The sequence below is a fragment of the Ostrea edulis genome, chromosome 3, assembly GCF_947568905.1.
Source record: "Ostrea edulis chromosome 3, xbOstEdul1.1, whole genome shotgun sequence".
NCBI classification, from domain to species: Eukaryota; Metazoa; Mollusca; class Bivalvia; order Ostreida; family Ostreidae; genus Ostrea; species Ostrea edulis.
In genome coordinates, this window is record NC_079166.1 from 47,397,198 (window position 1) to 47,410,244 (window position 13,047).

Sequence of the window (13,047 nt, forward strand, 5' to 3'; positions counted from 1 at the left end):
GTACATGTATTACGCATGACTTTTACTATTATGGTATATGATAGACTGTCTGTAGGTGTATGCGGAGAACAGGAATTTTGCAGTTTGTCTTGGAAAATTTAATAATAGAAATTTTGTTTTGTCTAAATCTGACATATTGATCATAGTGGGGTTAAATCCGATACTGGTAAAAAAGATTAATCTAAGATTTGAATAAGAGGAACAATGAAATAAATAGTGACATTCATCTTCTACACTATCTGAAGAACATAAAGTACACAGTCTATCCGATAATGCCTCCCGCCTATACCGTCCTGTTTCAATTCTTATAAGTAAGACACCACATCTGAACTGGGCAAGTATAGAACGATGACTTTTTGGAATATCCATGATTACATATTTTTCTGTTTGAAAATCACTCATATTTTTTTACGATTCGGTAGGTTCTAAGTTTTGGAACGTTTTGGGCCTCTTCATTTCAGCCATTCATAAATTCCCGAGGAAGTTTTTCTTCCACTGTGTAGTAGTACTTCTATTTGTTGTTTTATATGGACCGTAAGTAAAACAGTTTATTGAATGAAACTCTGAACTTCTGTTGCATATACATGTACAATCTATTTATGTCTGTATACTATTATGTACTGCATCAATCAGAGCCCAAAAGCTTATGTTTCACATTATTAACTCAATCAGCACACAACACATACGAAATGGCCATACACACCCCAGAGGTTATCTTTGTCCTCATCATGGCTATGCATATTATACTATCACAACGAAAATTGCAATGCAGTAAACATATAATAGAATTTTGAAATATTGGAGATGAGTAATGAATGAAAGGACATTGGCAAAATAATGTGGGAATGCGTTTTTCTCTCAATTTAGACAATTTATTTAGAAGCACATTTTCAAAGCAACAGTGGATAAAATTTAACACATGCATGTATTCAGGGCATATACCACGTATAAATGGATTGTAAACATGTATGTAACGTAAGTAGTTTCATTCAATTTAGGCTAGTACTAATGCATGTACTCTTATATAAAACAACAAACAGAAATACTACTACAATCAGTATGCTTAAATATTGAATATTGCGCACTGATTATCTGTGAAAGAAATCTGGTAGCATACACCCCTACACAACATTAATTTTTCGTCGATTTCTTTGAATACGATTGATTCACTGACAGTAAATGCATAAACACGTAATTATTGGTCATGTAAAAGTGACGATGAAACAAAGTGTTGTCCTGATATTTGTTCAAAGATATGCGGTAGTGCCAAACTTGCTCCGATCGTCGGAATTGTGTTGAAGTGTTTGATAAAACTAGAAAATGTGCAGCACTTGGATACATTTGTTTCCATATATTCCCGAATCAATGCTTTCCTGCGAAATATATCCATAAATTGAGATATTATGCAAAAACGAACCTCGATCATCTATATTGCCCCTTCGGTAGTCTACACCCCGGTCACAACATAGCCTACATCCCGCATGTTGGGGTATACTCGGTGTATTAGATAGTAATGCTTAAGCACCGACTTCGAGGTATATTCACAATTCATTTCATGTATGATAAATATTTATCAAACGGAAACCATAATAAAGTTAACACCGAATACTTTTTTGTTTTCTATATGAAATTTACTGAAAATGGACCCTGTATATTTGGAATTTTTGAATATTTTTTTCTATTATTGAAGTTGATGGATTTGCAAAATATTGAAAGTTATTCTTATATCAATCCATTTAGCTATAGGATAGCGGAAGTGACCTTGTGCGTCTGTAGAAATTTCAAACATTAGGCTCCAAACACAGTGACGTCCACCATGCAGTGGCTGACGTAGTCAGACAGGGTATCATAAAAGTAAGGTTTCTAAATCCGATATCTTAAATTTCTGTCGTGATATTTATCAAATTGATTTGGACACTGGTTTCAAAACCAAGTGATGGTACCGTCCCCGTATTTTCACAGCTACAGTGTACGTCATTTTAGTCTAGATCTGGAACACCCTAAAGAGTTCAATTCTTTACAAGAAAGGTGTGTTTTTAATCCGCTAGTCTTTCTTATGACAGTGCTATTTTTTTTTTTATTATTATTGATCAATGATCATATATTAGGAATTTAAAAAGTTAAGGTTTATAGCAGTTTGTGAGAGAAAATATGCCCCGTTCGACAGAAAGCGCTACATGCAGAATTACTAATGACCACGGAGAACCATGCGAAACTACTTATCAATGTTACTTACGGAAGTGGATTTTTTACTTGAGAAATGAATTTAATTTTTGAAAATACTTAACGGTATGAACTGCAATGCTTCACACTAGCATACCTACTTCATGAAGAGCTTTAAGCATACCTACTTCATGAAGAGCTTTAAGCATACCTACTTCATGAAGAGCTTTAAGCATACCTACTTCATGAAGAGCTTTAAGCATACCTACTTCATGAAGAGCTTTAAGCATACCTACTTCATGAAGAGCTTTAAGCATACCTACTTCATGAAGAGCTTTAGCACTTCATGAAAAAATATAATGCCGGCGCGAAGTGTTGCAGTTCACACCTTCACACCTATTATCAAAAATGGAATTTTATTTTCGTTACATTCTACTTTCATTTCTGTAAGAATTCCCAATCGTTTTTAAATAGAAGCACTGTATCTATCAAGATTCATACGCGCATTGTTCCCAAATGCAACGCATTGAATCCTAAGGAAATTATCATCGTTTCAATTCGTAAAGATATCGAAAGTAAAACATTGGAAATGTAAATATCAGAAATAAATGTCATGCAATTCAGATTCCACTTACGTCTATTAATTTGGGTAATTTTAACATATCATTATAATGGATGACTGATAGTAAATAGGTACGTCAGTTTGATAACATTCAGTGGAAGACATAGTTACAATAGAAAAGTTGCATTTCATACTTTACATTATTGACATGGCGACAAAAATAATCTTTATGAGAAAAATATAATACATATCATTTTCATTGTGTTATTTTTCCGATTGTGGCATCATCCAAAGTTCACCTATGGGTGAGACCATAACAAAATACGAAAATGTGGATTACATATGTATATGTATTAGTGTAATTAGAAATAATTGAACAAACTTGAATCTGTATAACATAAGGATGCTTGCATATTAATCTGAATAATCAAGGCCCTGCTGCAATAAAGAAGAAAATGTGGAAAGAAAACAATTCCTACATATCACCATTTTAAACTTTGACCCCCTGTTGTGGCCACACCCTTTTCTGGAACATGATATGGACAGTTTTTAATCTACATTCTTTAAGGACGCTTTCACATAAGTGTTGTCTTTTCTGACTCAATGGTTCTTTTAAAAGAAGAAATTATATGAATTACCCCACCTTACTCGAACAAATTGTTAATTATCTCCCTTTGCAAAAGGGAATGCATGTTGAAATGAAGACACTTGAAAGCCCTTTATCTAGGAATGTTTTGTGTTAAGTTTGGATAGGTGTATGTTTCGGCGAGGATGAAAATGTAAACAGTTTACGGACAGACATACAACAGGAGATCAGAAAAGCTCACTTGAGCTTCCAGCTTATGTGAGCTAAATGCACTGTATGTAACTCCATGCTATTATTGCTATTATACAATCAATTTGAAATGATAAGAAATAATTCTGTGATCGGTGTATCAACTGAAAATTGTGGGGAAAGTTTAACATGCATCAACACGCTATTCGTGCAGGTTTCCTGCATGCTCTCTATCAGAAGATACACCTCGTATTCAATACAACAAACGGTACATCATAGTCGTATTCACACTCGTGTTGCTTTCCTGGGATCGAAACTGGATTAATAAATCTTCTATCTTATAATCATTCATCAGTAGCTCTTTACCGGGGATGATTTGACAACAAAGGAGGAGGGACTGACCATATTACAATATGTATCGGCAAAGGATAAGTTTGCTTTTGTTGTGTTCAAATGTAGTGTTCTCCACTCCTGAGTGCAGTGATACTAAATACGTAGTTATAATATTATCTCTGAGAATCAAACCCCCTAGGTCACTGAAAAGAAAAGACAAACCCCTAGGTCACTGAAAAGAAAAGACAAACCCCTAGGTCACCGAAAAGTAAAGACAAGTTTTGAACTTGCCCAACTTTGAAATGATATACATATATATGCATCGTGTGACGCACTATTTTCAAACCTCGGTAAATATCTGAAACATCTAAAAGCTTTCCAGAGAAAAATAATCTCAAAACATTAAAAACTGATCCATCTTTGTATGTCATAAAATAGCAGAAACATATATCTAATTCATGAGTTAAACAAGATACAATAGATTATATCACTGTTCTATAACTTGAGATAAAAATACCTACCAGATACCCTGCATATCAAATACAGTCACACTATCTATCCGACCCCGGTACATGAAATCGTCATATATATATATACTAGCGTTATTCAATCGTTCAGAGGAGCACATATTTTGTCTTTTCGACAAGATTTCACACGCATTATTTTACTTCTTTGCAGCTCAGTGAGAGGTAATGCACACAGAACCGAGACACCTCGAGTTCAATTTCTCTACCTACATGCACCAAAGATGTCATTATATCTCTAGTGTTTGTTTTATGTGTGTGTACGTTTGTATTATCTGATCAGTCAATGGTTGATATACAATATCGTCACTTTTTAAAGTTCAGGTTTAATCAATGAAGAAGGAAGGCTGGAGTCTATCAAGGAAGGCAGATATTAAATCAATGCATGACAATGTAGGGTATATCCTATGTGCCCGGTTACTTATATTTGTTATGGAATTAAATAAAGAAAAAGATAGAAAGATGGGACTACTCAGAAGGTGTGCTGATTGTAAGATAAAAAAGATATTAATTATTTAAGTACAGGTGAATAATGGACCTGTAGACCGTCAGCTCGAGTGCACATGAATGATCCTCTGTGCTTTAAAAAAAATATCACCGGTCTGTTTCATTTCACCTGAATTAAAATTCCAATATTTGAAAAATGGGCAGCCAAGTAATAATGAAATATACATACAAACCATCGTAATGAGAAGATTCATTAGATTAGGTTTAATATATCATCTGTACTCTTACACTGTCGACGGCAAAGAAAATTTTTTAAAAAGTGTAAATAAACCAAGGCAAAACATGAGAAATTAAGATATGATAATTCATACGATGCACCCTCTCCGAAAGGTATGGAAGATAGACTTTAAAGTTTTGAAATATTCATTCCTTTCTACGCTATGAGAAAAAAGTGAACCTTACTTGAAACATACTGAAGTCTTGGGGGACATTTACTTGTAATTTGTTATGGATTATTTGTTATTTGTTACAGACTACATTAAAATGCATTAGATATTGAAACTGTACAATTAATGGCGGACGTATATGTACATGATAACAATTATTTGTATGGTTTATGACACTCCTGTAGAGTGTCGTGCTCTCGAATATTCCAGAGGTTAGGTATGGTATGTATCGAGACTATCAAATTCGACTTTTTTATTCGAAGGGGAGATATATTATTTTTGACAGTTTGACAGTTTTGACAGTTATATTATTATAAATTTTGTTCAGGCCCGAACTTGAGAAGCCTTTGAAATTAAGATTTCAAACTTGGAACATGAAGAGGTGGCATCAAGGATGGGTTCACAGCACCAAAATCTTTTGCCTTGACCCATCTATAAAATCAAGGTCAATCTTTTACATTAGAATCTGATTCAGACCATAATTTGAGAACCCTTTGACATTAGAACTTTATTCTTGAAACATTTAAAGAGAACATTAAAAAAAAATATGCACTGTAAAAAAATGACCTTGACCCATGTCTCAATCAAGGTCAGGTTAAGAAAAATATGATCCATAGCCATAACTCTAGAACTTTTTGAACTGAAGACTTGAAAGTTAGAACACCCATCAAGGAGAGTAAGCTGAGATGGAAAAAATGAAGGTGTTCTGTATGTTTTTACTGTTCTAAGGAACAATTTAATCACACTTTAAAGTCCATCACTAAAGAAGAACTTCAAATAATATTAGAAATAGTATACAACATTTCTAATTAAATGATAATAATCTCCGCTGAAGACAAACATAAACTGAGAAAATATAAAATCATTGCACGTAAGCTACTTTCATCAGACTTAATAGAAAGAGACTATTGTAGAAAATCGGACTCATAGTACCTATCATTCTTCAAAACTATTTGAAATATGTCAAAAGAACTGGTGCTGCTTCCTAAGATAAAATATGAAGAGTTAGTTCAGCAGAAAGGGGAAAGCGAGAGTGTTCAAAAATCGGAGACAGAGTCAGACAAATATTTCAACACCACCAGATGATAAAGATAATATTGCAGACTTAAAATGCCAGTGTTACAGAGGAAAAAACAACAACAGAAAGTGGAAAAGCCTAGAACCTATGTTAAAATGAAACCAACGACATTTGCAAAACAGTCTTATATCACCAAGAGTAAAAAGTGGATGAAATTCAAAATATAGCTTTTGTTCTTGGATAAGCAAGTTGTACGGATGCAAAGGTATTTACATAGAATCTCTGATATTGGTTGTACTTTTCAAACTTTAAAAAATGGTTACTAAATGTAGTGTGTTTTATTTATTTTATAACTTCACTTGAGGAGGGAACCATGGCCTGATCATCTGTCTTTTAGCACTATGAATTTCTTAAAAACCTGGGAAAAGAAGCCAATGATCGAGTCAGAATACTATATGTAAGATCGATGAATGTAGACACCATGAGAGCATTATCAACAACCGTGTACTACATACTGAATAACTATGTCCCTCCACTTTCTTGCGATCGATTGATGATGAGGCATATTACCAGTCCAACAGTTTCACTATCGAGGAAGAAGAGCACTTTGGAAAGATACAATTCACTGATTCCCAAACTCCTTCGCGACCATTACATTATAAATACATGTCTATATGAACTGAGACAGAGTCTTGATATGGTTAAATAAAATGGAGTGGTTTTATATGGAATAAGTTGACATTGTCTTTATTCCTAAAAATATTATTCTGTACATGTTTTATTATTCATCTATCTACTTATACAGTAAAGTATAAAATACACGAGGCTGATGTGTGACATTGTTAACTGATTTTATATCGAGAAAAAAATGACCTTTGCAATGTTTGTTATTCGTCACTGACATATATGTTTGATTTCCTTGCATGAATCAATAAACAAGAAAAAATAGTTTTTTCTCAAACTTTAAAAAAATCACATGGTTTATCCTAATGAAAGGTGAAGATAACGAACAGTGATCAATCTCATAACTCCTACAAGTAAAACAAAATAGATAGTTGGGCAAACACGGACCCCTGGACACACCAGAGGCGGGATCAGATGCCTAGGAGGAGTAAGTATCCCCTGTCGACCGGTCACACCTGCCATGGGCCCTATATCCTGATCAGGTAAACAGAATTATCCGTAGTCAAAATCAGTGTGCCAAGAACGGCCCAACAATCGGTATGAAACATGTCAGACAGCATTTGACCCAATGATAGGCGAACTAGATCGTTATAACGACCATAGAATTTGCGAAATGCTGACTTCAATCGAGACAGTTGAAACCCCTTTACCATCAACCATATGCAGGTGATAATGGAATATTGCTATATAAATATGAGAAGTTGACGATGGAGAAGCTGAAATCATCCCGTCTGTCATACAGTTGAGTTGCCAGTTTGCCGTTAATGTTTACTTTCAAAACAATATCTATGTATGAAGCAGAAGTGGACGACTCTGCGGTGTCTTTTATTTTGAGCTCACAGGGATATATCGAATCCACATATGAATGAAAGTTATCATTGTTAATAGACAAAACGTCGTCGATATATCTAAATGTCGAATTGAAGGCCACAGCAAGATATTTCTTCTTTTCGCGTATAGGTTTTTGAATAAATTCTGCTTCACATGAATATAGAAACAGGTCAGCTAACAAAGGAGCACAATTCGTGTCCATGGGAATTCCAACAGACTGTTGGAAGACATGATCACCAAAGACCACGAAGATATTGTCAATGAGGAACTCTAGCATATTTTTTATTTAAACTTCAGAGTACTTGTGCGTGGAATCAGAGTGGTGTTTAACAAAGTAAGTTTTTGGATGACTGATCACTAGATATGAATATTTCCCTTTTCCATTTTTGTTGACGCCTCTATAATGTCAAAACGTCTAGTCTTTAATTTTTCATGAGGAATGGTCGTGTTTAGTGTTGAAAAGTTATAGGTTTTGGTGTTATTGATTTGGGAAAAGTTTTGCGATTTCAAGTTTACTAAAAGTTCTTTAGAATATTTTAAAATCCACATATGATTAACACCACTTCTGGCATATGTAGTCGCACAGCACGTTTGAAGTTTCTCCTTCACAGCTGTTAATATTTTCGTGAGGAGCAAATATAGGGGCTTGGTAGAGCACTTACTGGATCCAACAATGTATCTTTGTATAATGGCTGCGGTGTTTTTCCTTTTATAAAAAGTGTACAATAACTGGTGATACACCAGTGGGCGGAACCATCATTTGCATATCTTTTAAAACTGTGCTGTGTAAATAAATTATTGAACACCACCTGACAATTTCAACACATGGTGAAGTTCAAATTGTAGGCTCGCGGCCATGTCGATATCCATTTTATCATCTCACGAAATGTGTGATCCTCACATGCTTGTGAGAAAATCCTCATGATCATCATTGAATATAAACTCTAAACCTAAATCGTGTAAATCCTCAATGATAATAGTTGAGGTGGTCTGATCATACACATTCTGCACATCCGCTCTCACCAACTATCGGGCGATAAGTGCGCGATGAGCATGCATAGCGGGAAGAGGAAAATACCCAAGCGATCTCCTGACAAAAACTTTACTTTTCATTGGGGTAATTAAAAAACCAGGCAATAACTACTGGTCACATGACAGATATTATATTTCTAATTGGTCATGATACAAGTAAGTTATTGAATATTTATTTTGGTGTATACACCGAAATAAATATACAATAACTAATATTTGTAAGGGGTTTTATGTAGTATAGGAATCCAGTATAGATACGGTAACTCATATTCATTTGACCCATTGACTGGGATATTAAATGTGTCTAAAACTGAAGCATGGTTTTGAAGAATTTCATCTTTTAAAAGGGCAGTTGGAGTATAAGTACGATTACCAAAAGTGGAATTAATGCCAAGTTCGTTGAAAATACGGTTGTAATAATGAGCCTTAGAAACAAAGACAATGTTGTTACTAGCTTTGTCAGCTGGAACCAAAACATATTCCTCATGTAACCTATCTAATTCTTTTATCACTTATGGTTTACTAAACACAGAAGGATAGATGGTACGTACTTTTGTTTTCATATGTCTAATGCTGGATTTTAATATTCCTTTTATGCATTTAACCCATTCTGACAATGTATCAAGTTCTTCTTTTTCATATTTAGCCCATCGTCTGGCATAATCTTCGACAGAATTCATAATAGAGATGAAGTTCTGTCGCCAATTAAAAGAGCGAGGTTCTCTGTATTTAGGACCTTTTAGAATAAGTGATTTGAGGTCCTCATTTTCAACTACATGTATATCAACATCATCATAATGACATGTCCAGCTGAACTATAGTTGGAAGAAGATGAAGAATAAGAACACGTTGGTGGATTACGTATGAGATGGTCTATATCTAGGCACTGCAAAGTTTGTTTATAATTAACATGTTTGGATGCAATATTAGAAGTATAGCTGTAGGAAATACAGGGTATAGACTTGAACTTGAAATAAGTTGGAATACACGACTGAACCCTTTTATGACGAAGAATGTTGCTTATGTTGACGGCACCTATTCCCTTGTTTGTAAATTTGAGCTTAGGGAAATGGCGGCATGAGTTGGAAGGACTATCATCTATGACCCGTGCTGGTTTAAAGAGCCTGTGATAGACAACATCCATAATCATAGAGTTCAGTCTATATTCAGGTGTTGAAAAATCCAAGTATAGACTAGCCATAGCTTCTTCAAATAACGTGTGTAAAACTCTCAATGGAACGGAGTAAAGTTTAGTACGAAAATGATGTGGACCTAATTGTCTGTTGACGTAAGGCAAAAGTGAATCAAACGTGACATCATTTATACTTGGTCTTTTATATGAACGATGTCCATGACTGCGTTTCCGTCTTTGGGTATTGGGAAAGAGTCCCTTGTTCCTATTTCCTTGTGGACTAGTCAAATTTCCCACATCATATACATTATCAGTGCATCCATATGGAAACGCAGTGTCTAGGGTCCTGATCCTTCGATCTTCTTGTTGTCTAAGAAAAGGGGTACTTAATGTTGGATTGTTTGTGTGATGGTCAATTTTTTTTCCAAAATCCTTACCCTCATGGACAAGATGGAGTGGTCCGGTGCATTAAAATGCTTGTAAAGAAGTTGGTTACCACCATTATTTATTTGAAATCTGTGCCCCAATATTTTCTTATTAAGTGAACCCTTGGTTTCTCCCACATAAATTAAGCCACACAAGGTACACTCAATGGCAAACGTTAGAAGATTTACAAGTCAAATTATCTAATGTGAATTGAGTGGAAAATTAAAAAAAAAAAAGAGACATTTTATTGTTCAAAGAAGTAGTTTTAGCACCAAAATAAAGCGGGCTTAGAGCGCTGAAAATCATGCACAGTGCTATGTTCAAGGTTTGTCGCTCTAAGAATTTATTATTCAAGAATATAGATACATGGAAATATCCATCATTCAGTTCTTGGTCATGGAGTCAGGTGTTGATAAATTGTATATTTGTGAGACAGCATTGAATTGCCTGCTGAAATGAGAAATGTAAAAATTTAAGAATTTTTCAGCTAACACGGCTTAACTTTTCAATTTCCCACATGTTTATTTAGTGGAGTAAATACCGGATGCTGAAGGAGACTAACTGATAAAATATCGGTAAATATTTGTTACTCGAAAATACATAAGTTTGAACGAATTTTTTATAAGAGATTTTTCAAAGCATTTATTCTAGACACACACGCACCCCCTCCCCATTAACTAACACACACAGCCGACTAAATGCCGACTAAATGCGGCGATCTTTCGGATGAGACCGCAAAAACAGAGGCTTCATGTCACAGCAGGAGTGCACGATAAAGATACCTCCCTGCTCAAAGGCAGTAAGCGCCGAGCATAAGCCTAAATTTTGCAGTCCTTCACCGGCAATAGTGACGGTTCCATGTGAGTGAAAATTTCTCGAGTGGGACGTTAAACAATATACAATCAATCAATCTTCCTAATGCACAGGCACTGACTATAAACTTCAAGTTATCTCGGTTTAAAATTCCGTATTGTTTTGTCATTTTCGCCGATTTATTAATTACATACATATAAAATTTAGATTCAAATATGAAAAGTACAATAAGGTACAATGTTTATTACATGTATATTAAAAGCAAAAGACAGTTCTTTCCCGATTAGCCGGCATTTAAGGATAAACAATGGAGTCCATGATTATCATATATAGTAGTATAGATCTAGTATATTGTATATCAACTGTGTCAGTGAATAATCAAGCCTAGATGACACGAACTTTTAAAAGGATTGACGTTGTTGTTAATTTTTCATAAATGCATCATAAGTTACATTTGGATCCCCAAGTGAGTATCGAATTCACGACCCCTGGTTTACAAATAATATCAAAATCAAATGCTGATAGTACAGAACCAATCCTTGACCTTTTGCATCTGATGACAAAATGTATGACGTGTTAGATGAGTGTTGTCTGTCGAGACGGCGAACTTCTGCCTATAGATAATCATAAAATGAAAAAGTTATGTACAAACTTTTCACACGGCTACATTCTCCCCATCTCCAGCAGATGATGTCCCATCATTCAATGATATAATGTACAATGTTTTCAATTAATAAATGAGATGTAGATTTTAAAATATTTGAGCAAACAACAACTGTGTTTTTTTCTTTTCTGTTCTCAACCTCCTGTGTTTGAGACATAACGTGTCATGTCACATTGGTTTCTTCTTTGTTCTCGTCGAGCGTCTAACCTGAGTCACCTTCTTCTACTAGCTCATCTTCAGCCTGTACTTCTGCATGATCATGCTGTTCGTGGATTTCCAATGATTGTGGCGCCATTGTCCCATCCTTCTGTTTTACACTCTTCCCTACTCCTTCACCTTCACTATCCGATTCCTTTCTCTGTTCTTCCGGTCTCCCCTCCATCAGCGGAGGATTTTCTCTAGGGCCTTCTCTCTCTGCTGGTATGGGCCTAAAAGTCATTCCAATAAGAATAATAAGATTCCTATGAATTTTTTTGTCATTTAATCACATACACAGAAATATCTACATTTGGTTGAGGTTTAATTGTGTAAATTGTTTCTTCAGTTTTGTCTACAAGTTTGTATTCGCCATCATATGCCAATATTTTCAGTACAACTTTTTCTTCGAATTGGAGAATAAATTTCCGTAATAAGACAAGAATAAACACCTGTCTATCTGACATTTGGTTTTTGAAAACCCAGAAATAGACGTATAAATATGGCTCTAATGATATTAGTATTTAATCATTAAGATTAGCAAATCGAGATTCTAACATGACACAAATAAGATGATAATAACATAAAGCAAATAAGATTCTAACATTTTAAGATTACCAAACAAACCCTTGCGTAAACACTTCATTTTTCTAAAATTTTAAAGGATAAGTGTATTCCCGAGACTAATATCAAACTCACGTGGGCCGGAACGTAAATAATTCATTGTAGGCACTTCGCGTTCCTGCCGGAATTTGTACCATCACACTTTTTGAATAAGATCGTTTCGATTTGCTGACCAGCAACATAGAAGGAAATAACTGCTTAACTAGTTGAGTATCTTGTTTATTTTAAACATTTGAGCATTAAAAGATCATCCCAAAATGGCAAAATAACATTTCGATAAAATTATTCACTCAACACATTTTCCCGTTAACCAAATCAATCGCTTTCAAGACTATTCATAAGTTATGCAACTCGGCTTTATGTACATATATTTTCCTG